This window comes from Sturnus vulgaris, chromosome Z, assembly GCF_052056855.1.
Source record: "Sturnus vulgaris isolate bStuVul1 chromosome Z, bStuVul1.hap1, whole genome shotgun sequence".
Classification (NCBI taxonomy): Eukaryota; Metazoa; Chordata; class Aves; order Passeriformes; family Sturnidae; genus Sturnus; species Sturnus vulgaris.
The window spans coordinates 31,287,017-31,312,473 of record NC_142283.1 but is presented as its reverse complement, the minus strand read 5'-3'; the positions used below and the strand labels follow the sequence as shown (position 1 = coordinate 31,312,473).

Genomic DNA, 25,457 nt, shown 5'->3' with positions numbered 1-25,457 from the left:
ATTACTTCAGACATCTTTTCTTCTGTGCTGATATCACAAAAGGGACAAGTGTGTAAGAGTAATGGATATCAGTAGAAAAGGTCTCTATAATGGCTGTTACTTTGTTGTGATGCAGACATGCCTTTAAATAGATACTGAGCTGAGCCTGCTATGGAATTCCACCTGCTAATTCATCAGATCTTCTGCCTTGGAAAAAACCAATTACTGCACTCACCAGCTTTCTGCTTACATTGCTTTACTGGGTTTGCATGGCAAGGTTTGGGTGGTAGGGTGGACTATAGGAGTGGGGTGACAGCTTCTTTGAGAAGCTGCTAGAAGTTTCTCTTGTGTCTGATGGAGTCATTGCTAGATGGCTCCAAGACAGACCTGCTGTTGGCTGTAACTCAACCCACTGGTATCACTCTGGGATAATCTATTATAGAAAAGGGGAAAAAAATACCCAGCAGCTTCATCCAGAAGAAGAGTGAGAATATGTGAGAGGAGTAGCACTGTAGATACCAAGGACAGTGAAGGAGGAGGGGGAGAAGGTTTCACAGGCACCAGAGCTGAGGCTCCTCTGCAGCCCCTGGGGCAGACTATGGTGAGTCAGGCTATGCCCCTGCAGCCCATGTAAACCCCAGGAGGAGCAGACATCCACAAGCAGCCCATGGAGGATTCCCAGCCTGGACCAGGTGGATGCCCAAACTAGATGCTATGGAGGGAAGAATCCATGCTGGAGCCAGTTTTCTGTCAGGATTTGGGATCCCACAGGGGACCCACACTAGAACAATATGTTCATGAAGGACCACATCACGAGACAGACACATGGTCAACCGTTCATAAAGAACTACAACTCATGGAACGACTTGCTTCAAAGAAGTTTGTGAAAAACTCTGTCCTGTGAGATGGACCATATATTGGGGCAGAAAAGGAGTGTGAGGATTCCTTCTTTATTTTCCAAGAACCTTAGGGGCATTCTGAGTGCTTATTTTACCAGGACTAAATATTCAAGTTTTTTTAATTACTGAATTCCCTGAGTTAATGCCACTTTTTGGTTTCCCCCTTCCTCCAAATGATTCATATTTTTGTGTGGTGTGCAATAGTCACTGCATGCTCATCAGTCGATATTAAGTTTCACACAGGATATGTTTTTCCTTTCCTGTTGAACCAAAAGATGGTTTCACGTTTTCCTGGTCTCCTACATTGTGATGGAAATGCCCATGTTTCACTGGCTCTTGGTATAGGCAAGTTAGGAGTACACTGCGCTCCAGAAGCTGTCCTCAACCTACCCTCCTCCCTAACTGAAGAGGAGCAACTGCTAAGCCATTGTGCATTCAAAAGGGAACAAATTTTTGTCTCTTTCTGTGTGTGCCAAGTCTTGCTGAGAATTTTTATGGACTGATAAACGTTCCTCCCATAATGGCAGTGCTATCAGCTGGGAAAATAAGTATCTGTAGGGACTCTTCTTCCTCAAACGGATTGTTGAAGATTTGTAAGTAACATATATAGCAGTCATCTGACAGTGTCAGTTATTAGGGAGGAGTTTTTATGGGTGACGGGAAACAGGACAGAAATATATAGATAATTAATAGCAGTAGAGTATACTGCTGATTCTTGCCTTGTATTAGGGGAAGAGAAAACATTACCCATTACCTGCAGTTATCACTAGTCAGGGATAAGCTCTTTTAAATGTATTTGATTATGCCTCACAGACAGAATGCGGTCTATAAACACTGGACATGAAGAAGCTTAGTGTAGCCCTTGATCTAAAGCCAATTAAAATCAATGTGGAGCTCTAGGAAAATCAAAGTGCTGAATCTTTATTACAGTGTATGACTGAAATGAAGCTGTGGCTGAATTATTCCTTCCCCTTTCTCTTTGTGAGGAAGTACTGGTGAGTTCTTAGAGCATTAATGAACTAATTCTCTTTCCAATTATTCAGTCCTCTAGAGCCAACATAGGACCTGAGCATTTACATCCAATTACCTTGCATTAAATCCGGAGGAAAAAATGGCTGTACTAGCCAAACTGCTTGATGTTTTTCCAGGCTAAGAAACAGCTTTATTTCCATATATCTAAGTTTTAGCAAAGCTAAAAGAGTTGATATTTTAAAAAATTAAATGTTCACGAAAGATGAATAAAAGGCCAATGTGTCCTCCTCTATTACAGATTGCAGTGAAATTCCTACTTGAGAGAAAACCCCTGGATTTTAAAGGAAAAAAATAGACTGGTTTGTGCTGATGAAATCCCTCCAGGATTCTGAAGGGCACCACCTCATTTTTTGCATGCATATTATGTCCTCCTACTGATTCCATTAGTGATTCATGGAAATTATACCTATTAAACACATTCATGGATCTGATTGCTGACATGAATATACCGATTACAAAGGCACTAAGATACCAGCTGTAAATTGAGTGAGACTTTATTTTGTGAAGTTAAAGCATGATAGTAGAAGCATGTTTTCTTTAGACTTTTGAATCCCTGCAAGGTAAAATAATTTCCTTTATAAAATAGAACGTATTGATTTAATATGTTTTGTTGTGATTGTAAGTGATAGAGACGCACACTTCCTAGGTAGGAAACACAGCAAAGATCTGTAGGATGCAATAGGTTTCCTTCTTTCCACATGATCTGGGGATATGTTCCTTTGTATCCACAATCAGTGTATGCAGATTTTTGCATATACTGCTCTCTAAGCACAACACTAGCAGCATATCTTATTTTCAGAGTAGCACAAAGGGCATGTAGAGTGTGAAAGAAGGAATGGGAAGAAACACTGAGGTATTAATACAGTAAGGTCTTGTCAGACTTAGTTAAAATTCTTAGTAGAAGGTCAGTGAGATTATACCAGAGTCTGAGTAAGCAGCATTATGCATTTAATCTGCTAAGAAGCATCTCTGTAGTAGGATATATAACTGATACTTCCTTATCCCATCTTCTGGGAAGATGTTCTGTTTCATTTTGGTGCTCTTGCCTTAAACTTGATACTATCAGGGCTAGTAAGGTGGCTTTGGCTTCCAGATTGACTGGGTCTCTACACCTGGGATTTCAAAAATTGCAGCAAAGCACTTTGCTCATTTTACATTTCAGGAGCTAAAGTTCATTGCAAAGATTCATAGAGAAAGGCATTCTCATACTATTTCAGTTCTCTTCTAGATTATTACAGCTCCATGATCTTCTCTAATCTGAGGATGACATGGGAAAAATTGTGCTAGCACAGGAGGTTGGTCTTGTAGTCTCATAAAATTAGACTAAAAATACTCAACCCAATTGAAAATGGTGAATTTTGAAAACCTCAAGACAGACATTCAGAGAGAGGAAACTCTCCGGCTGATAAACAAGGTGCTGCTTTACATATATTACTTACCTATATCTATATCATCTATATCTATATCTATATCTATATAATCTATATCTGTAACTGCATCTATCATCTATATCTATCTATATCTATGATGCCTTCTCTGAACTTATTTCTATCATTCCTGGCTTACAAAACTAAAGAAACTAAAGTAATGAAAGTGGCAGAGAAATAGGTTTGAATCAAAAAGCGTGCTACTAGGGCTAAGACCATCATGTGTGACAGCCACAGTGATACTCGGATGATAGCTCAGCTTGTTCATATGTCCTCACACATGACTGTGGTTGTTCAGTTCTGCTGACCTTGCTTATGAAAAGCTGCTTCCTGACCTGTAGATTTCCTGGAAGTTCATTTTGAGAAGAAGCATTTAGCTAATGGCACCAAATCATTACCTGCAATTACCTACAATCAGTTTTCTGAACTAAGCATAATATTCTTACTGAAAGGGCACTCTCGAGGAAGTAGGTGGCTGGAGAGAAGCTCTGCATGTATGCATTACTCCTGTAAATGGAAATAGGCAGATGAGGATTTTTCATATCTTGATTGCTCTTACTACTGGGAGATGGGATTCACCTATCCGCCCAGATAGCTAGAAGTAATTGTTGATGCCTCAACTGTGATGCTTTTAGTGTTTCCACTCATCAAGAATGTAATTTTGTAGCAGAACAATTGTCCAGAACTTCCTTAGCTTTGAAGTTAACTACCAGAAAACTGTTTGTGGGGCATTTTTTTCCCCCCTCATTTATTTACTGTCAGGGGCTGTTATTTATAATTCAGCATAGGTGTTCTGATTCTGAAGAGACTAGAGGTTTAAGATAGCATGTGCTCAGTTATCACATGTAGAAATACTGTAACTTCTCACTGCAGGCCTCACTGAGATGTACGCAGGAAAATAAAATATTTTTAACAGCAAGCAAACCTACATAGGCTAGTATCCATGTAACAATTTCTTCTACATTAACTATATATTTTATTTTCATCTTGAAGATCTTCGTGCACTCTACTGTTTGACATGGCTTTGAAAAAATCCAAATCTCCAAATAAAATCCTATAAACTTTCTAGCTTGCTGTTCTTTTCTAGTTATTAGCTGTATAAAATATTTAAATTTGTGTGAGTTCTCTTCCTCGTGCACATGGATTTCTTTTCACATCATTTTTCCCTTATCCATCCCTTTTATTAGCCTTCTGTTCCATGTGGTCAGACTGTTGCACAGTCCCATTTTAAAATCTACCACTTTACACTGTTTTCCAAAATCCAGAAGAGCTTTATTGTTTAAAAAAATGAAAATATGCTTAAGATTTAATTTCTTTGTTTATGTATTTAATTTGCATTCAAACTCCTTATTATGTCAGATAAATATGTTCAAGTAATCTAACTTCCTATGTGTTCCTCCTCAGAAGTAACTACCCTTACATAACAGTTCTGCCCACACCACATGAAGAGGGAAGACCCAGGACCCCCGGAACCAGTAAGGGAGAAGATGCTGGAAATATCTGTCAGCACGCTGGGCAACATGATGTCATTTGCACAGAGGCAGTAGGTGACAGCAGTGCAGATGGTATTGAACACACACACACACACACACGCACGCAAGCACACAGGACCATGGTACCAGTCTACAGTCCATTGCCAGGTGCAATATACTGAGCAGAGAGAAAATCAAAAGTGCTTTTTATGTGAGTTACAGGTTTGTGAAGAGGCAGCAGTTAACACTTGACTGAGAGCTAAAAGGCTGTTAGAAGTTCATGCTCTTATGACAAGAGGCTGTCTGTTCCCAAATGGCTTACAGATCAATTACACAAATGAGGAAAGTGGTGAGAGGAAGGTAGTGTTGAAGAACTGAGAGCAGCTGTAAGACCAGGAACTGAGGCTGACTCTGACCCGAGTTGAGCATCAGTGACAGAGGCCAGGTATGTGCCGCTACTTCCTGAATCCCAGTCTGAGCCTTACAAATTTTCTGCACATCCCAGTGGCCTTGTCATGAGATTCCATCTTTTTGTCTTAATTACAATCTTCTTTTAAGAGATTGTTTTTTCCTTTTTTTGTTTGATTTAGCTAAGGTGATAAGTCCTACTTTGTTTGTGGATTATTATCACGTTATATAGAACAGCTATAGCTTGTCTAACAGAGTAATAAATGAAGTGTTGACCCGGTAAAAATGCAGTCTTTTTCATCTTTTATACTTTGCCTTCTCTTCTTACCTTTTTGCGTTTTAGAAGAACGGGCATCCTTTCCTCCAGCTCTTTTTCCCCCTGCTCCTCTACTATTGTAACCTGTCCTGTGTTACTATGTTTTCGCTTCTATTTTATTCCCCCTTCATCTCTACTCTTTGCTACTTTATTCTCCTGCTTCATCCTGTTGCTACTTATTATACAGCTTTATTCTTGCAGAAGGACTGCCTCCTGCAGACACTAGCCTGCCCTTCCCTGTGTCTTGGTCTCTTCCCACAGAGCTGGTCCAGTGAAGACCTCAAAAATCTGTCAGATCTTTGAAACACAGCATCACTGAGAAGTTGTCAATCATGTCTTACTGTGGTTCTGTGGTTGACTGGAACAGCAAAACAAAAAGAAGGAAAGAGAAAAGTTAAAAAAAAAAAAGGCTTCTGAGCCTGATGTTTACAAAATAATTCCTGTGTGTCAAGACTAAGAGTTCTCTTTGCAATGTTAAAGTTGATTCCCAGAAAAACTTCTTTTTGTTTTGTTGAAGCATGCTACACTGATGACATGTGAGGCCTTGTGTTCACCCATCTGTTGAGATTTCACCCTATTCTTTATTGGTTTATATTATTCTTACTAAGTGTTCTGACCTGAACTTTACTTTCATTTGATAGTATTCCAGCTAAAATATCCTTTTTAAAGGTCGAGGATTAGCAATGCATAAATGTCGGCAATGAAGTGAGAGGACAGCACTGGCCAATGGCAGGGCAGGCCGCACCAGGGTGTTTCCTTCTAACATAAATATATATTGCATGCAGTGTCTTAAAGAAAAGAGTGTAATGACTGCGTGCTGTGTTATAAACATCCATCAGGAACAGAACAATACAATCAGCCTCAGCTATAAATTAATCACCATCAACCTAAGTATGTAATGGTCAAAATTTTTCATCAATTATAGTGATTTCTTAAATATTTCTGTACTCCCATTTTGCCTAAGAACCATCTGTTGCATAAAGGCAATATTGGAAACCTGATAGCATTCATTGAGCATTTATCTCCACTGCTCTTAACACTTGTACATACATTGGAGAACGCCAAGAGGGTGACCAACAGTAGTGAGTAAAAATCTAATGTGTTTTTTGCTTTTATAGCCACAGCATTAAGCTGCACTGCCTTGTAGATTTAAAGGGCTCTTACGTTTTAGAAGTCAGTCATTGTATCTTGTAAAAGTCACACTGAATTTCTTCAGAATTTCCACATCAAACTGCCTTTGAAAAAATTTTGTAGTGAAAATAGGAAGGTTTTTCTAGTAATTAATTGTAGTACTAAAGTAAGAATCATCTCTAGTGAGGGAAAATGAGCAGATTATCTTCTGAGACCTGGTATCAAACACCTGAAGCTTTAAAACCAAATGACTCTATAATGTGGGACCACAAAAAATCTGCCATTGAAGTATTTTCAACAAAAAAAAATCAACAACATGATAGCATTGTAAATTTATATTTTAAAATATTGTATAATATGTATATATAAGATTTTCAGCAAAGTACTGATTTTTTTTTTTTTTTTAAGTGGACATTGTCATTCTGCCAGTTGCACTGCAAGGGATTTTTGCAGCTTCATCTTTCTGGCAGAACTGTTCTTATTAGACTGTAACATAAATTTTTTTTATCCTTGTAAAATAAAGAATAACCTGTCTTTTTAGGAAAATATCATGGTGCATCACTGAAGGAAGTACTCCGGCTTGTAGAAACGCCATCTCACATAAGTAGGATATAGTGAGACTGTAATTTCAGTGAGGCATCATCATGCCCAGGCACTTTGGACATCAGAAAAAATACAGAAGATTTTAGGAAAAGAGAGTATTCAGAGTTTTTTTTCTGTTTGAGGTGGGCAAGAGGAAGGGTTGGCTTTTGGTGGTTTTTTTTCTTCCTTCCTAGAGAAGAAAAGGATTTTTTCCTAGGGCAAAAAAAGACCAAGTGCAACCTCTGAATAAAATATTTGGGTTTGTAAAGCTCTAATTTGTAAAAAGCAAGTTAGAGGGAGTTATCTGATACTGCCTGTAATTACAATATATTCAAAATGTATTATTTTTGTTTCAGTATGAAAAGAAGCATAGAATCGTAGAATAATTAAGGTTGAGAGTGCAACATCGGGTGAGCACTGTTCCCAATAATGTTAATAATAAACATCTTATTTATTTGAGTGTGAAATAAGCTCTTTTAAAATAACATGCTGCAATATCTTACACTTGCATGAAGGGTCCCTAAATCTGCATATGATATACTGCAAAAACTGTCCCTTCCCAGACAGGAGATTTTAAATCAAATCATATGCTTTCAAAAGCATAAAAATAGAGCAGGAAAAAAAAATAATAAAAAATAAAAGCCCCTTAATATAGTTGTCTTAGCCAGTACTAAAAGAACAGCATCTGTGCCCTTTTCAAGAAAGCTGCATTATTCATTTTGATGCACTCAATACAGCAGACACCACAGAAAACTTCCTGGCTTTTGATTGAGAACTGTGTGGTCTCAGAAAGCTTCCAGTCTCAAAACACATTTGCCAAGGACATACCCGGTTTATTTAATGAACAGGAAACAGTGCAGTTGACCAGTACTGACTGACCTTGCCTGCAAGTATTGCATCCCTGAAAGCCTGCAAGGTAGAAGGAATGGACAATACAATGAAGTCATGCACAGCTGGGCAAATGATGCTGCCTGATTTGGTAGTGCGGTATTTTTTTTCAGACAGGTTTATGAAGTGTGTTTGTATCTTCCATCAGGACTTGATACTGCTGCTGCTGCTGCTGCAGGTTAGCAGGGACACCTAGTGGCTTTGGTAAATGGAACTTCTTCCTCTTATTGATAGACTGTCAAGGATTTTCGGAATAGGCTCTCAGTGTCTCTCTGATTCTGTGTTGTCTCAAAGCATTTTGCACCACAGTTCTTCTCTGTGATTTTTTCTGCATTCAACGAAACCGGGGGAAACCGTGTGTGTTTTAAGTACTGTGACAGACTTCCAGAAGAAAGAGGATTGGTGCTTATCGCATGACTGCTGTAATCAGGGTTTTCAGAACAAAGCAGGAGATCAGTTAGAATCACAAATTCCACATATTAACTTTATTATTTTGTTGCCATTAAAGCAGGGAATTGTTTTTCATGACAGTGTTTTTTTTAAAGCTAACCATTTTAAATGTAATGCATATAGAGGTTTTCTTTTGTCATATAGGTATTTTGTATTGCCCCATTTTTATTTCTTCTGGCACTAAGTAATTCCCACTAAATCAATAATTCTTATGAAAGTGAGGAACTTAAATGATACTTGAGGAATCTGTGCATGTAAAATGCTTTTCTTATAAAGCCACAGGTCGACCTCTCTGTGAAATTAAAACCGGTATGTACCAAGTGTACAAGGTCACCTTGTAGTGCAGCTGATAAAAGCAGCCACATCAGGTTAGGCAGGACCTATCTAGCCCAGTATTATGTCTTATTTGCTGGTGACAGCAATATCAGAAGTGTACCTGTGATTAAGGTGTGTGAACTGTAGTTTTCCAGGGACTTGGACACTTCCTGAAGAAACCAGAAAAAAATCTAAAAACATCTGAAGGTTAGAGGAGTTCACCAAGAACAAAACATGGCTCTCTGTGCTGAGCTGCTGCTCTGCACTGGAGCTACACCTTGCGCTAATAAGCTTCACAGGCACCAGGAGCCAAGGCAGCTGCCAGCGTGGAGCAGCATTTTATAGTCAGTTTGGCAAAGACTCCTCAAATTTTGCCAAGATAGCATCAAGATAATAAAGTGACAACATAATAAGTAGTCCAGCTGGTGAAAAGCTTAGGATCCAAGGGAACTTTCAGGGACCTTGGTCCCTTCAGTCAAGAGCTCTAAAGTGAATAGTTTTACATAGTAGATGAAAACACAACTGACAGGCTTCTAAATAAAAAAAGATCTGACTCCATACATCTGGAACAGGACTTAATTATGGCCCATTGAAGTTTTCTGTGGTGTCTGTTGTATTGAGTGCATCAAAATGAATAATGCAGATGAATTTCAAGCAATTTCTCTCAGCAGGTAGAGAAAACCAATATTTTAGGGATTTGCTCTTACGTCACATTCAGTAATGACACACAATCATTAACAAGTTGCTAGAGAAGCTTGAGGCCATCCCTTTCCCAGACAAAAAACCTTTATTGAAGTAGACATAATCCACACAAATTATCTTCCCATAATTTCATAGCTTATAAAAACTAGATATGACAAAATTCATAGCTGATAGCAAGCTTTGATCCAACATCCATTTCCAGAGATGACAATCAAGTTGTTAGCTGGGATTTTCCTTGTCTGACCTCATCAGATGACATAAAACAGACCTTCTGAATTCTATTCTTTGGCATATGTATACTTTCAAACAGATGACACTGAGGAGACATGACTTTGAAAGGTTTTGATTGTTGAGTTTTGCTAGTCCTCATAAGCCCATGATTTCCTTTTATAGTGTTTCAGTATCATGGTATCTGGTTATACATCATTGTAGAGATCTGCCTGTTCCACGTAAGGGACAGAGGCTTTTCTCCCAGCTTTGATCTAAAATTTCCACATGTCCCTTGAATATTTATGATTGATATTAATGATCATAGAATAATTAAGGTTGGAAAAGACCTCCAAGGTCATTGTGTCCAACCTTTGATCACACATCACCATGCCAACTAAACCATGACACCGAGTGTCATAACACCTAGTCGTTTTTTGAACACTCCTAGGGACGGTAGCTCCACTACTTTTCTGGGCAGACTATTCCAATGCTTTATCACTCTTTTAGTGAAAAACTTCTTCCTGATGTCCAACCTGAACTGCCCCTGGCTCAGCTTGAGGCCATTTCCTCTTGTTTTCTTACTAGCTACCTGGGAGAAGCCAGCCCTACCTCCTACAATCTCTTTTCAGGCAGTTGTAGAAAGCAATGAGCTTACCTATGAGCCTCCTTTTCTCCAGGATGAACACTCCCAGTTCCCTTAGCTGCTCCTTCTAGGACTTACCTCCAGGCCTTACAGCAGCTCCTTCACCCTTCTCTGGACAAGCTCCAGCATCTCAATTTCCTTCATGTAGTGAGGGGCCCTGAACTGGACACAGGACTCAAGGTGTGACCTCACCAGTGCCAAGTACAGACGAACAGTCACTTTCCTGCTTCTGCTAGCCACACTATTCCTGATGCAGGCCAGAATGCCATTGCCCCTCTTGGCCACCTGGGCACAGTGCTGGCTCATGGTCAGCTGCTGTTAACCAGCACCACCAAGACTTTTTCTTTTCTGTGCTTCCAGACATTGTGTTCCTGTCTGTATCTCTGCATGGGGTTGTTGTGACCCAAGGGCAGGACCTGGCACTGGACTTTGTTGAACCTCATATATCTGGCCTCAGCCCATTGATTCAGACTGTCCATATCTCTTTGCAAAGCCTTCTTGCCCTCCAGCACATCAATACTCCCACACAACTTCGTGTCATTGAGCTTCACATTTTAAACCTCAGTCTTTATTTCCTTTGATAGCTATTGTCCCAAACCAGTTTTACTGCATATACGCTGATGAAGGGCTCCACATATTATCAGTTAACCAATGATTAAAATTTAGAAAGGGCTTCTTCAAAGTTCTACTATTGAAATATTGTATCTACCCTGTCTCCTGAATGATGGCTCTTAGTTCCTTGTCTTTCCCACAAGGAAAGAAGAGAAGAAGGCTTCTGAGAGAAGGCATGTGAGTAAATATTTGGGAAAGAGATTTCTAAGATTCTCTCTTCTCATTTCTTGGTTTGCCTACATCCAGAACCATTGTAAAACTTGGCATTTTTTTCAAATTGCAGTGAATATACTTCTTCATTACATATTCTGTTAACATCACTTTGCTTCTATGTTACTTTTTTATTTTAAATATGAAAAAGCTTCCATTTGCCACTGCACCATCACTATGCACTAATACATAGTTCATAAAAAGTATGAACATTTGTGAATATTACTTTAAGGATTTTTATATTTATTAAGATAATAAAAAGTTTTAGAAAAGGAAATGTATTCCATTCTTGGCAGCGGTCCTGGTTCATACACCATCAATACCTACCTCTTACTGAAGTCACATCATTCTTAATGTGACTTGATTCTGGTTTTACTGCACTGTCTGAGAGTCAAAACTACTCCAGCCATCATTACCAAATAATAAATGGCTTCTTTGCATTAGACATTTAATTTTCTAGACTTGAACTAGAGAAAAAAAATCCTAATAGCATGGTTGTTTTGAGACTTCCTTATTCTTCATAATTTCAATTTACTTGCTTTCTTCAAGCTCTTTTGCATTATTATTATTTGCTTTAAAACATTCCAGTTTCACCAGTGGTGTAAAGAGATTTTGAAGTTCCATGAGAACTAGGCTGAATATAGGTATGGAAATACTTATTCATCAGTGTCTTGCTAAGTAAATGGTAAAGCTATTTCAAGTACTATCACATGTGTTTAGAGAAATAGGGTCTGAAGCAGAGCTGAGAATGATGTATTCCGCATTTTCTTCAATGGTACGTATAATTTCATGCAAATAAAGGTTTATATTTCCTGATAATTTTTCATATAGCAGTTACTGAAATGTGTATGAGATTTTTTTGCATTTCTTCTAGAATTTATGGTAGGGAACAGATACTCCTGTTGGTATATTTATGATATGATTCAAGTAGAATATGATAGAAGGAAAAGTTTATAGACTATGTACCAATATTACCCTACAGAGGAGTGGAATGATGGAAAAGCCAATGGAATGGAAATGTAAAGGGCTGACCAATTAAAATTGTCTCTGTTAAAGTCCTGGTATTCCCAAGAACTGACTGCCATGCTTCATATTGTGTGATGAAGTGACTTCATACTTCAGACTGTACTTGCAAGAGTAATTAAAAATGTGAGACAAAGGAACAAAGTTATATCACACATAGGAACAAAGTCAAATTAAGGTGGTAGATTGGATTTTTGGGTCTCTGTTAGTGGTGACATGTCTATTTCATTCATTATACCCCAAACTAGCAAGTGCACATACTTAAAACCATCTAAAAACAGTTGTTGAATGCATGGCAAATGCTCTGACTGAACATTTAGCTAGCACCAGATGGCATGGCAGGACACTATCTAGAAGTTATCTAAAAATTTGCTTTTCTGCAAAGAAGGATTCCTAAAACTCCTCAAAAAAATCCTATAAAACATATAACATACTCCTTAGAAACAGAAATTTTACTTAAACTGAGTCTTGCTCAGTTTTATCCATTTCCACTTAGGCTTGTGTATTATTGAAACAGCAACCTCAGTGTTAACCCCTTACCCAGTTTTGAGACTCAGTGAATTTGAAATGTATATCTCAAAATGGGTTGAGGGTTTCTGGAATGCTTATATAAGCCTCAGTTATTTGTGTTAAAGGTTTTGTTATAAAGGCTTGTTATTCATTCAGAAAGAACATATTTGCTGTTTATATTAGTTCCAATATTTTTCATGTACAAAGGGCTTTTCAAAGAATGAAAAGGAAGAATAAAGATAACTTTTCCTTCCCAAGATATTGGGAAAGTTTCACAGCTCCTGTTGAGTCATTCTTTTGAGGTATGATAGAGGTGGGTTTTACAAGTTAGATGCTGCTGCATACATACAACAGATGTGCCAGGCTGGACTTGGTCCTTAAATTGTAAGCGCTAAAAGCCACTCACTCAGATAGAGTTTGAGCAAGCCTACAACGTCACATAGAACAACTTTGCTGTCTTAGGTTTGTTTTGTCAGGTGGTATTATGATTTATTTCCATAATTTAAAAAAAAAACAATTTTTCCTTTGCTAAAAAAGTTAATGGTAGAGAGAGTCATCAAAAGGGAGAGTAATTAAAAGGAAGGAAGGAAGGAAGGACTCTTGCTTGAAATGATGACTCAGTTAAGAAGACAGATTTAGGAAAGCTGCTCCATACGGCAGAAGTTCTCAACCAGAAGGTCCTCCCACCAGCCCCACCAGATTGTGTGAAGAGATGCAGAGGACATATTTGCTAGCCAGGCATTGGGAAATGGATCAGAGACTGATACGCCTAATCTACTCTGCATCCACCTCCCCTGTGCTTTTTTAAGGACACACAGCCATTCCAAATCACAGCCATTAGCCAAACTGCTGTTTGGAACTGTTTAGAAGGATTTTTGGCCAGCATTCAGAATGCCATTCCTCTCTCCTCTATGCCTTTTTTCTCTTCATCCTATGCCATGTGAAGTCAGTGATTCATTCTCTTTTGTTTCTTCCATATGGCAGGATGCATTAAAAAAGAAGGATAAATGCTCAAACAGAGCATAGCCTTTCAGTCCAAGAGAAGGCAGAGGGAAACCAACAGCATTTTCTCCTTGTTTTCTTCTCTTTATATTTGTGATTAAGTTGGAAGGCTTGGGCTGTTCCTTTTCCCTTACAGTGAGAGGTTCTGATCACTGAGTCCTGATGGTGCACGTTTGTGTGCTAATCAGATAGCAACACTCTGCCACTACCTAAAATCCTACTTTGTGCAGCTGATAGTTCAGAAATAAGTGAAGTATTGACCAAACCTCAAGTTCCACTTTCTACACATCTGCCTGATGCTAACTTCATCTCATATATTCCTATTTTTGAGATTTTTACAGCCAGTGGTTACACATCAGTATTTGGAAGTAGTGACCGTGCAGAAAATAAGGTAAATTAGCTATAATGAATGTTTCTTAAAGGAAAACTTATGCATGTGGATCAGTCAGTACAAGCAAAGGTAGATGCAACCTTGTTATAAAAGAAAAAATCACCCATTTTTGCTGACAGTAAATATATACTCATCAGCAGCAATAATGAAAATTTGCCAGCATAATTTATTGTCTCAAAAACAGTAAGGCAAATATTGATCAACTGTCTTAACTGAGTCAGGCATTTAGTTTCTTGATTGTAAACAAAACTGGCAACCAAGCAACACTTATTTAAAATGTGTACATGTTAAAAAGGAAATACAGATGCTGGGATGGAAGAATCAACTATGCTTACTCCTCTTTAGATAGATATAACACATTTTCTTCATTAATGGTAAGTTTTAATCCACAAGAATTTGAATCAAAACTTTACAGAAGGTACAACTATTGTCAGTACTCATTTTTACATTATGTTCTCTTGTTCTGTCTCAGATGTTATAGTATTTATCTAAAATTTTCATTTCATTAAAGATGAAAGTGACCTTTCTTCTCTGGCTGATTTTGGATAGGACACCTTTGAAATAGAAATCCCAGAATCTGGTGGGTTTCACAAGTTTATTTTGCATTTCAGAGGTGGTAAATTGTGAGAATCAACAAATAGTCTTTTGCAAAATGTCGGCAGCCACAATGTTACCTTTTCAGACACAAAACCAAAGTTCAATTGATAATGCACCTTTATGTCTAGACTCTTCTAAGCCCTTGTTGTGTTTGGATGGAAGACGGACTTCAAAACCACTAAAGCATGATGGTCTGAAATTGTACGTTCTTAATCTGCCTTTCCTTAAACATAAACTGAAATAATGTTTAACAAATGAGTAATTTTAGTTTCCAAATTATCAGTGAGTTACTCAAAAGTTATAAATATATATGCAGTAAAACAATCCATGTGAAAATAGGTCAGCTTCCTTCCAAATGACTCTGTGATTCTGCAAAACTGTTTTCACAGCAGTAGTCAAGAACACTAGTTGCTTAAATATGTGGCTTAAATTTGTTTGTAAACGAAATAAACATAGAGCTTTAGTTCTGACAATTCAAACAACACCAACTGGTAAAGGTGTTCTGCATCATTGTTCAAAATCTCAGGTCATTATTTTATACAGAAGTTATCACAGAATATGTCCCAATTCACAAAGGAATTGCCTAGGTATCCAACACCAAGCATGTCTGGAGTACAATAGGAAGCCACTTGCTCAGCTATATTAGACAAAGGCTTCACAGCTCACATAGCTTATTTTATTATTATTTGCAATGCTATATACTCTGTGTAGCCAGGAGTTAATTTATCCTCTCCCTATAAGAGTATTATATTTATTTTTTATTTCATTTTATTTTAATTAAAGATCCTCACGGAGTGGCTAACTGTCCACCAATTCTTGATTTTATAAAATACTTTTCTTAAGTGTTTTTGGGAACACTCAGATCATGAAGGCATTCCATCAGAATGCAGAATGAAGCACTCTGACTGATTGACTCAAAAAAACCCAGTTATAATGTCCATTATTAACTCTGTGTTCTCCTCTGTCAGTTATTGGAGGATAATTAAAATGTTCAGCTTTCCTTAGCCAGGTGATTGTCAAAGCCCCCTACCACTGAAAATGGTATTGGGGCAGAAAAGTTCTGAATCACAAGAGACTTAGCCTGTATCATTCTCATCTATCTGTTTTCTGCAGAAAAAGTTTTTATTTTAGACATATACAGACAGCACAACAATTCTCTATGACTTACTCCCCACCACATCCCATTACCAGCTACCAACATGTCCCGAACTGCCACTGCACAAACAATGGCAGATATTTGGGCCTCAGCAATCAGAGCGCAAATCACAAATTTAACATGAATTAATCTCAAAATTTTCTAAAAATAATATGACCTTTTTTATTTTATAATTTAAAATTTTTTGTTTGTTTTTGTTTCTGTATTTTAGAGCTCACAGTTCCTAAACACAACATTTTGAACTTATGTCTATAAAGGAGGGCTGGGTTTCTCTGACTAGATTCCAGAAGCCTAGGAAAAAATCTGAAGGCTCAAAATCTATCAAAATTGACATTATCATTGCACTATAGTGCATCTATGCACTTAGACAAATATGCTGGTGTTTTTCTGTTTCTACTTCTGAAGTGTATACTTTGTATACAAAGTGTATGATAGTGACTGATTAAAGATGGGATGTCATGACATTTTCTCATTTACTTTTTTCTTCTAGCACAAAGGATTATGTTTAAACGACCCTATTAAAAATAAAGATTTTCTATGATGGGGCAAGAAGTAAAAACCCCAGGCACTTCTGGGAATGTTAGAGTGACAGAAATAGAAAAAGTAACACAATCTATTGAGAAAACAGTTATCCTTAATCTGACTGACTTAATTTATATGAGTCATCCTGTCACATTAAATGCTTCATATTCCTTATGTATTGTGTGATAATTGCTTCCTTTGAGAGTATAGGAGTACACCTGAGTGCAAGTGAAAGGGCTTTTTATCTTAATTCTGTTTATATAGTAAAGAAGGAAGGAAAATCCAGGGTTCTAATCTGAGATATCCACTGTTGGTAATCTTAAAAAAAATATATATATATTTTTGTACCTAAAACTACTGAGGAAGTCCTGTCTGGCTGTAAGAGACTATACCAGATGCATCAAAGCTGATGGAAAACCCATAAGCTTAGGGAAATCTTGACAGTGAATAAAGTATTGCTACTATTTAGTATGAGTCTGATCATACATTTTGTTCACAAGTACACAGACATTGGCAAAAGGCCTTGCTTGAGGAAATCAATTGAAGTTTGATACACAGCACTGCTACTTCCAGTAATATCACTGGCAAGATGCTTTGACTTCAGTGGAACAAGTTCCTTTTCATCTTCTTACCTAGCAGAAGATTTAGTTGGAAGTTAAACTAGTCTGTGAGATCTCTCAACTGTCTTCAAAAACCGCAATGTCATTTTAGGAAGCTGTGCCTCTATTTAACAGTGGTAATGACAACTGACAACATGTCCACTCAGAAATGAGCACAACAGACTTGGTTCCTATATCCACAAGTAGCCCAGTTTTCAAATGTCCACCTACAAGAGGCACAGGAATCTCAAGGGTTGTGAGTGCAAGGCACAGGTTCACATTTTGCAGCACTTAAGTCGTACTCACCTTCATGCATTTCAACTCAAGCTTGCTCACCCTGGAACAGAAAAGATACAAAAGGATGCACATTTGCACCAAGGGCAAGGATGATTCTCTCCGTTTGATTGAAATATTTTTTGAGACATCAGACTTTGACCAGCTCTTTGGCCAGGATCTTTTTCAAATAAAACAAGATACTAGAGATACATCCTTACACCCTAAAGTAAACTAGACATTTACTGATATAATAGATGAAACTTTGATTCAACAAGCATGGGTTCAACAATGAAAGCAATCAAAGTAAAATCATGATGATATAATTAATGTTAGCTCAGATACTTACATCTTAAGAGAAAAAAATTAAAGAGGTGCATGAAATAACAAATCTGACCATAGGAGTAAATAAAAGGTGAGGGTTGTCCTCTCAGCAAACATGTTCTGTCCTCAGTCTTAAGCTGAAGTATTCAGTTCTTCTGCTGCAGCGTAAGGGCATAAAGCAACAAAAAGAAAGGTCTAAAATTGCTGAGCTGAGCTCAGACAGTTTTACACAGGCAAGAGGATACCTAGAATTTATGATAATGGTACTGAATTGGTTATTCTTTTAATAGTCACTAACAAAGTGCTCCTTGTATAACTGCAACCACAGTTTGTGTTCTTTCTGTTTTGAAGGAGACTGAAAATAGAGTTTGGGGTGATTGTTTTATTCTAGTACTCATCTAATTATGGTATATAACTACTTATAATAATGAAGTTATGATAACTTCAGGAAAGGAGGAATACAGAAAATATTTTTTATTTTTTGCTTAGCCAGAAAAGACAATATTATGGAAACAGTGAACACTTTTCATAGCTTTGTATTGTCTGCTAGGATGAGATATTGATTTCCTTTAAATTTATGGGTCAGTTCTGTGTATTTATAATTATATGAAGTAAGGAAAACTGCAGTCATTGCTCTTTTCCCTTTCCAAATAAACCCCAAAAATATATTAATCTCAACCTTTATGAATCTTATACCCATAGCAGCTGCTCCAGTAAAAGACAGAGGATTGGTCATTGCTACATTCTTTTCTTCCCCAGGTTTCATTTACAAAACTGGTGGAATTGCTGAGCCATATTATCACAATATTTTTGAACCAGCTGGATGTGAAATCGGGAAATCAAATAGAAAAGCATAGAAAGCTTTGGAAAAAAATAGGTTGGGGTAGAAAGGGAGCAGGGTTTGTATCTCTGTTACAGGCAAGAACAAAGATTATTGCTTTACAGAGGATTTTCTGGGCTGTGAATTATATAAAAGATGTTGAAATAAAATATGGGTATCCAAGAAAAAGCAAGATCAGTGCAGCCCAGCTGTTCCTTTTTGTGTATCATTCTTCTGTATTCTGAAACACAAAAGCCAAATTGGGCTGAGATGCAAGACTGAAAAGCAGCCTAAGTATATCTTAAATGGCCTTGTGTGAGGCCCTGAACACCAATAGAAAGTCATGGATCTTAAGAGGTTTTGAGGACTCCGTTTGGCCAGTCAAAACATTCCTCTGAGGTTTATGGCTTCTCCTAACAACATGTGTACAGTTAGAGATCATGAATAATAGTTTGGGGTATTAAAAAATACTAGCACAGATAACCATTTCTCATAGACTTACATGAGTGAAGACTGCTGGTTTTGCAGGTCTTATTGTCTTTCTGTGTTGGTCATCCCTGAACCTAATGCAATGGCATATCTGGAAATTTCATGCCATATGGAAAGTTAGCTATTGTTAATTCTCGTGAGATTTATGGCAGAATGCAGCAAAATTTCTCTACACTACTGATCAATGGATTTGAGTCGGTTGAGCAGTATAAATCTCCGACTCAGTGTGTCATTTAAAGGAGAAAACCTTCTTTTGCAACTATGTGTAGTAAAATTTGTGTCCATTAAGTTGAGGCTTACAATGTAGCTAAGGCACCCAAAGAAACTTTTAGATAAGCAAATGTATTTTTGCTACTTAGACCTCCCAGTTTAAAATTATCATGAGATACTATGTGTGTGACTTCGCCTGTAGCTGATTTTCCAGTTAATTATTTCTGAAGAACAAGTAACTTCAATAAATATCCCATAGGAAAAAGGTTTTCATTTTAATCTCCTGACTAGAATTACTGAGCTGGGTCTTAGTGCCCATGGATGAAGTAGTAGTTTGTATGGGATTTCTGGATATTAGCAAGTCTTTTGACATTGTCTCACACAGTATCATTGTGGAGAAAATGTCCATCCCACTACTAGAAAAGTCCATAACATTTTGGGTAAGAAAATTAGTGGTAGATTGGATTTAAAGAGTTATAGTAGCTACACATGTGGGATTTCCCTGTGCTCAATGTTAGAGCCAGTATTCTTTAATGTTTTCATAAAGTCTCTGGATGCAAGAATCAAGTGTACCTTAAATGAGTTTGCCAGTAGTGCTGTCTTGGTTTGAAAGACAGGTATGGTCTAAGGAAAGGCAGGAGCCCCTTTTCTGCAATGCAGAGTGCAACCCCCCTCCCTCTTAACTATTTTAGGTCCAAATCAGACACCTTCAGGCAGGAGATATGGGGATAAGAATAACAGTTCTTTACTGGTATCTAACAAGGCACAAAACAACAACAGCTATAAAAATTGGCAACACAACAGAACAGCCTAGCTCCGCTCCAGTCCCTTCTGGCCGCAGGCCGTCTCCCTGTGCTGTTACCGGTGCTGTGGGGGCAGGGCAGGTCCCGCGCAGTTGAAGAGGGCTGGGTGATGGCGGCCGCGGCCCAGGGGTGAGCGGGGATGGGGAAAGTTACTCCCCCTCACGGTGTCAGTCGTGGTGCTCAGCAGAGTGTCCGGAGGTAGTAGGGTGAGATGGGAGAGCAGCAGAGCGATGTCCAAAGGCAGGGAGCGTGGATCTCAGTGCTGGGATGGCAGGGGAAGATGCCAGAGCGGAGCCCAGGTTGTCTTCCCACTCCAACGAGCCAAGCGAGAGAGAGAGCCCCGCTCCAGACCCCCATCCCACCTTTCCTTTTCCGGTTCCCCCCCCACCTCGCCCTCCACCCACCCCCCTACGAGAGAACATTATCTGTCGTTTTAAGGTGTAGCCACAATTACTTAGCATAACAATGGGAGGAATTCCACAGAAAGAAAAGGGGAACAATCCAACCCCCAACAAGTGCTAAGCTAGGAAGGGCTATGGACTCCCTTGACAGTAGAGAGGCATTACAGAGAAATCTGGATAGACTAGAGATCTGGGCCATCATCAACCATGAGAAATTTATGAGCAAGTACCAGAATCTCCACCTGGGACAGGGTAATCCCAATTATACATTTAAACTGGGGGAGAAGAGGATGGAGAGCAGCCCTGCAGAAAGAGATCTGAGTATCTGGGTTGATGACAAGTTGAACATGAGCCAGCAGTGTCCTGGCAGCCAGGAGGGCCAACCCCGTCCTGGGGTGCATCAGACACAGCATCACAGCCAGGCAAGGGAGGGGATTGTCCTGCTCTGTTCTGAGCTGGGGCAGCCTCACCTCCACTGCTGGGGGCAGGTCTGGGTGCTTCAGTATGAGGACAACAAACTTTTGGAGTGTGTCCGGAGGAGGGTGATGGAGATGGTGAAAGGTCTCGAGGGTTAAAACAGGAGGAATGGCTGAGGTCACCCATCTTGTTCAGCCTAGGGAAGAGAAGTCTGAGGAGCGACCCTACTGTAGTCTCCACCTTCCTCATGGGAGGCAGCAGAGGGGAAGGTGGTCATCTCCTCTCTTTGGTGATAAGTGATAAGACGCAAGAAAATCAATTGAAGCTACATGAGGAGAAGTTCAGATTGGAGATTAGGAAACATTTTTTACTGAGAAGGCGGCTGACCACTGGAACAGGGTCCCCAGGGAAGTACACATGGCACCAGTCCTGTCAGAGTTCAACAAGTATCAGGAGGATGCTCTTATTCTGGTGAATTACTTGTAGGTGGTTCTGTGAGGAGCAAGAAGTTGGACTCAATGATCCTTCCACTTGAGTTTCATTCAACTTGAGAGATTCTATGATTCTGTAATTTAAAAAGCAACCATAGTGACGATCATAGCACTTGTTCAGGAACAGTTTGAAAAAATATCTCATTTTCTCTCTAATTGAAATCATCTTTGTACCTATACATTCAAATAAGCACTGTTCTTATGATTATTCTTGAATTCTAAATAATTTTAGCGATGTTTGTAATTGTGATAAGTAATAAAGCTTAGAACTGCTGTGACTTTTTAAATTAAGTGAATTATAACTTACTAGCAAGGAGTTTAGAGAAAGTCATGTTATGTATTTCAGAACAAAGGGACATCGTCAGCATCCCTTGTTTTGTGGATATCCTTTCACCACCTGATTCAAAGAGCATAATATTCCCCTTAGCATACAAGGTAAATAAATGTCTCTTCTGTTTTTCCTTAACCACTACAGAGATTTTGCACCTATATAGTGTCTGCTCAAAAATTACACAGATATGAAAGATATCTTCTGGAGGAAATTCTGGAAGATCTCACAGCTCCAATGCTATCTTTTCTGTTCATGTATCCTTCTTTTTTGCATTCCCCTTCCAACTCCTATGCACTAATAATGCTGAAAATGTGCAGTGCTTTTGAGAATGAATCAATTATACTCTTTCAGTTCCCCTCTTCTTTGATGTTTCCAGTTATTCTCTGGCCTAAGTTATTTTTCAGAGCTAGAAACTAACTGAAATGATCAAAAATCACATATAGTCTTCATGAAAAGTTATATCAATGCTTGCTGTAGTATAATACTTTGTTTCACACAACACACAGTAGTTTTTGAATAAGTGATTTTGAGTTGATAGTGTGTCTGCCTTCAGTCTTAAAATCCCAAATGATATGGTCTCATCTGTGTTTCTTAGAATTGTCTTTGATATTAATGAGCTTTTAATTAGGAATAAAATGGAGACATCATTATGGATGGATGTATTCATGCAGACTCAACTTTTTTTTCTATTTAGGCCATCTGAAAGTGCTCTGACAATAGAAAACTATTCTAGCATTAAATTTATTTAGGACGAGGACAAGTACATTAGTCTTGGAGAGTATTAACACCGATGGTATAAATAGTGTTCTCCTTTAAGGACATCTAAGCATATGTGCATTTTTTTGACTCCTAGTATGCATGAAGTGGTTAAAAAGTATTCATTGAAACTGTTTCGAGATAGAATATTATGGATTTAATGAAATATAACAGTGTAGAAAATGCTTTGAGGAAAAAAACACTGCCAAAAATAATTCACTGGGGAAAAGGTTTCAACAAATGTTAAAATAATTTCAAGAGAAAAGGGCTTTTGTTTTGTGTAGGCATGCACTATATATCTGTAGAGCCAGGCAAAAAAATATAACCTAGATCACCATGTTTGATCTGAAGTCTGTAGATCTAAACTGAGAGGAAAACTCCTGCAAATACGATATAGGTGTAATTCAGGTATACTCCTCACCTCGAGAAGTACAGCAGTGCTATGAAGAACAGTTGCAGGTCTTCCAAGAGTCTGTAAGTCTGTATATGAGCTTGTAATAGGTACTGGACAATGCAGCACAGTGTTTGTAGCTTTGTACCAGCTCTTTGCAACTCAAGTGTTGGCTGACTGGCATCAGCCTCTGGACATCACACATAGATCAGGACAACTGCAGGACACAGCATCACCCACTGTTAATGTGATATGTCAGTTTCTTGAGGAAGCAGCAGGGTTACATAGATACAGACTGTCTTCTTATGGAAATGTAAGTAAGAAAGAAATGTTTACTCGCTTGAAAATTATTACACAATTACCTTTGTAACTACTGCTAGAACATTCAAGCAGCAGAGTAAATTCAATATGGAAAGCTGTGCTTCCTAATCTCTTTATCTTGATTAACCAGGAAAATAAATGTATTTGGCATATTGTTTAAGTATTAGTTGTCTTCTGCTAGTAATTAAAGAAAATATTTACCAAATACATACTAATTCAAATAGCAGAGGATCTGTCTTGCACAAAAATTGTTTTCATTAGGTCTGACACTAACTGAATGAGGCACAGTTTCTTAGGAAGTGTCTCTTTTTTTCCAAATAAGTGTATAAATGCCGAGTCAAAAAAATCATTGAGGTAACAGGTCTCCATTGCCAGGATTTGGAAAGTTGCTTCTGATACCGTAGTAAATATGGGTACAGATTTCAAGCAAAAGGGCGACTGTGAATTCTCAGAAGAATAGGTTTCGTTTGTGATGAGTCATTTGTCTGTGAAGCCTAGAAGAGTCTGCATCACTTGGAAGCTGCCTACAGCACTGCTGTGACACTCTGCAATGCTCTGCAATGGGCCAGGCTCAAATCAAAGACTTAATTATGACTGATCCAGCTGAAAAAAAATCTGACTACCAAATTTCATCTCTTTGGTGTCTTGCACATTGTATCTCTTTCTGTTTCTTTTTTGCTCAACATAGAGGTTTGGTTCAGGTCATGCTGACACCAGTAGATATCTGGAGTAACATTCATGGAGTATGGATATGAATAAAGCAGAGATTAATGGTGGTGTCTTCTCCACCTGCAAACATGTCAGGTCTTATTTCCAAATGCCCTACCTTAATCCATCTGCAGGTTGATATTCAGTCTAAGAATACTTAAAGAATGCCTTTAGCAAATGGGAAATCTCCACGGCAGGTTGCTATTCTCTTCTTCTCCCAATTGCAATTGTATACATCATAATCAACTCTATTTTAATTCAAAGTGCAGTCCTTTTATGCAGCTGTCCCAAAGGTATCTTCCTTATCTGAGTTATTAAGTGACTACAGTTAGGTCTATCATGAAATTTCTTCATACACAATCATTTACTGTAGACCAATGAGTTGAAACATATCCCTTCTTTCCTTTGTGCTACCCTCAAAAGCAGGCCACAATTTTCTGCTAGGATAGCCCCTCTGAATTCAAAGCCATAATATGAATTGAGGGCCTTCTGGCAAGGACTAAGAATTGTCCTCATTTCCTTTTGCTTATTTTTAATATTCCAAATATTATGTTGTAGCTCTTGTACGGTCTTTCCAGACTTTGACTACTCCTGCAGTCTAAAAGAACTGCAGAAGACAGGTCAGCAGCTTGCTGCAAGCTTGTACAGTGAAGGCCTTGTATGTGATGGAATGAAGACAGTCCTCAGAGAATATATCCCTGCTTTGTCTGATAGGGTTTCAGTGGAAGATACAAATGTAACTGCTGCAGACATGCTTATCAAGTTGTGAGAAAATAACACAGAATGGGTTTAATTTTTTTCTTGTGTTAGCCACATAAATAGTACTGAAATTATTTGTTGCAGCTTTGCTTTTTTTTGTCTCTCCACTACTGTAAGTGCTATACTCACACACTTTTGAGGTTCTTGTCTTAGTACAAAAGAAAATATACTGGTTTCAATTTCCTCAGCTTTCCCATTTAGTTCAATTTTCAGCTATTTTCAAACAACTTTAAACTCTATCCACCTCTAGGTAAGACAGATTAACGTTACCATTGTAAATTGTGTTTGCTTTTTTCAGATGTACTTAACAAAATATGTTCCTTAAAAATACAGGTGTAAGTATTCTTAGCCTTTTGGCTAAAGATCCTTTGAATTGTGTTATGAAGAAACAAAAGCCCTTGTAGTACTAATTAAATGATCTCTTATCTTTCCTGGGCACATTCTCTTACACTTTAGCATCTGCCTATCGTGATTTGTCACCAGGCTACGTGTTGCTGCCATAAAATTTAAAACAAAATTAAAAACCCCCACAAAACTGCAGGCACACACATCAGTAGATTTAAATAGTTTGAAACCTTTTTGGTGAGAGTAATCACAGGAATGTGGTCAACATTAGAATTAACTCTACCAGACTCATACCCTCTGAAGTACTTTTGGTTGAACTTTTGTCCTGTTCAAACATAGAGCTGCTAGGGGAAAACTTCTCAACTGCTCATGGCACATTAATCTGTCTCCCTCTCTTTATAGGAAATAATCATTGTCACCTAGCTTTCATGTGTGGAAAAGATAACAAATAAGAATTTTTGGCTTTAAAGCTAACAAAAATGAAATTATGCCAATAACATAAGGTTACCAATGACTGCCTCTGTTTACAAAAAGTGGAAGTC

General features: G+C 38.2%; 1 protein-coding gene and 1 long non-coding RNA gene across 15 annotated transcripts in view; one reads left to right on the top strand and one right to left on the bottom strand.

Moving 5' to 3' along the window:
- The window catches only part of LINGO2 (leucine rich repeat and Ig domain containing 2), a 687,670-nt gene that overhangs the window by 639,768 nt on the left and 22,445 nt on the right, over positions 1 to 25,457 (top strand). Inside the window, exon 1 of one of the 13 annotated variants that reach the window (XM_088156135.1) lies at positions 4,756 to 5,254. The exons of the other annotated variants lie outside the window; for them this stretch is intronic. The gene's annotated coding sequence lies outside the window, so the exon portion shown is untranslated. Of the gene's footprint in view, positions 1 to 4,755; positions 5,255 to 25,457 lie in introns of those variants that run through there. 13 annotated transcript variants of the gene reach the window in all.
- The window catches only part of LOC148219773 (uncharacterized), a 155,215-nt gene continuing 149,671 nt past the window's right edge, over positions 19,914 to 25,457 (bottom strand). For both annotated transcript variants that reach the window (XR_015799297.1, XR_015799294.1), the window contains one exon: positions 19,914 to 21,378. This is a non-coding gene — a long non-coding RNA (uncharacterized LOC148219773). The remainder of the gene's footprint in view (positions 21,379 to 25,457) is intronic.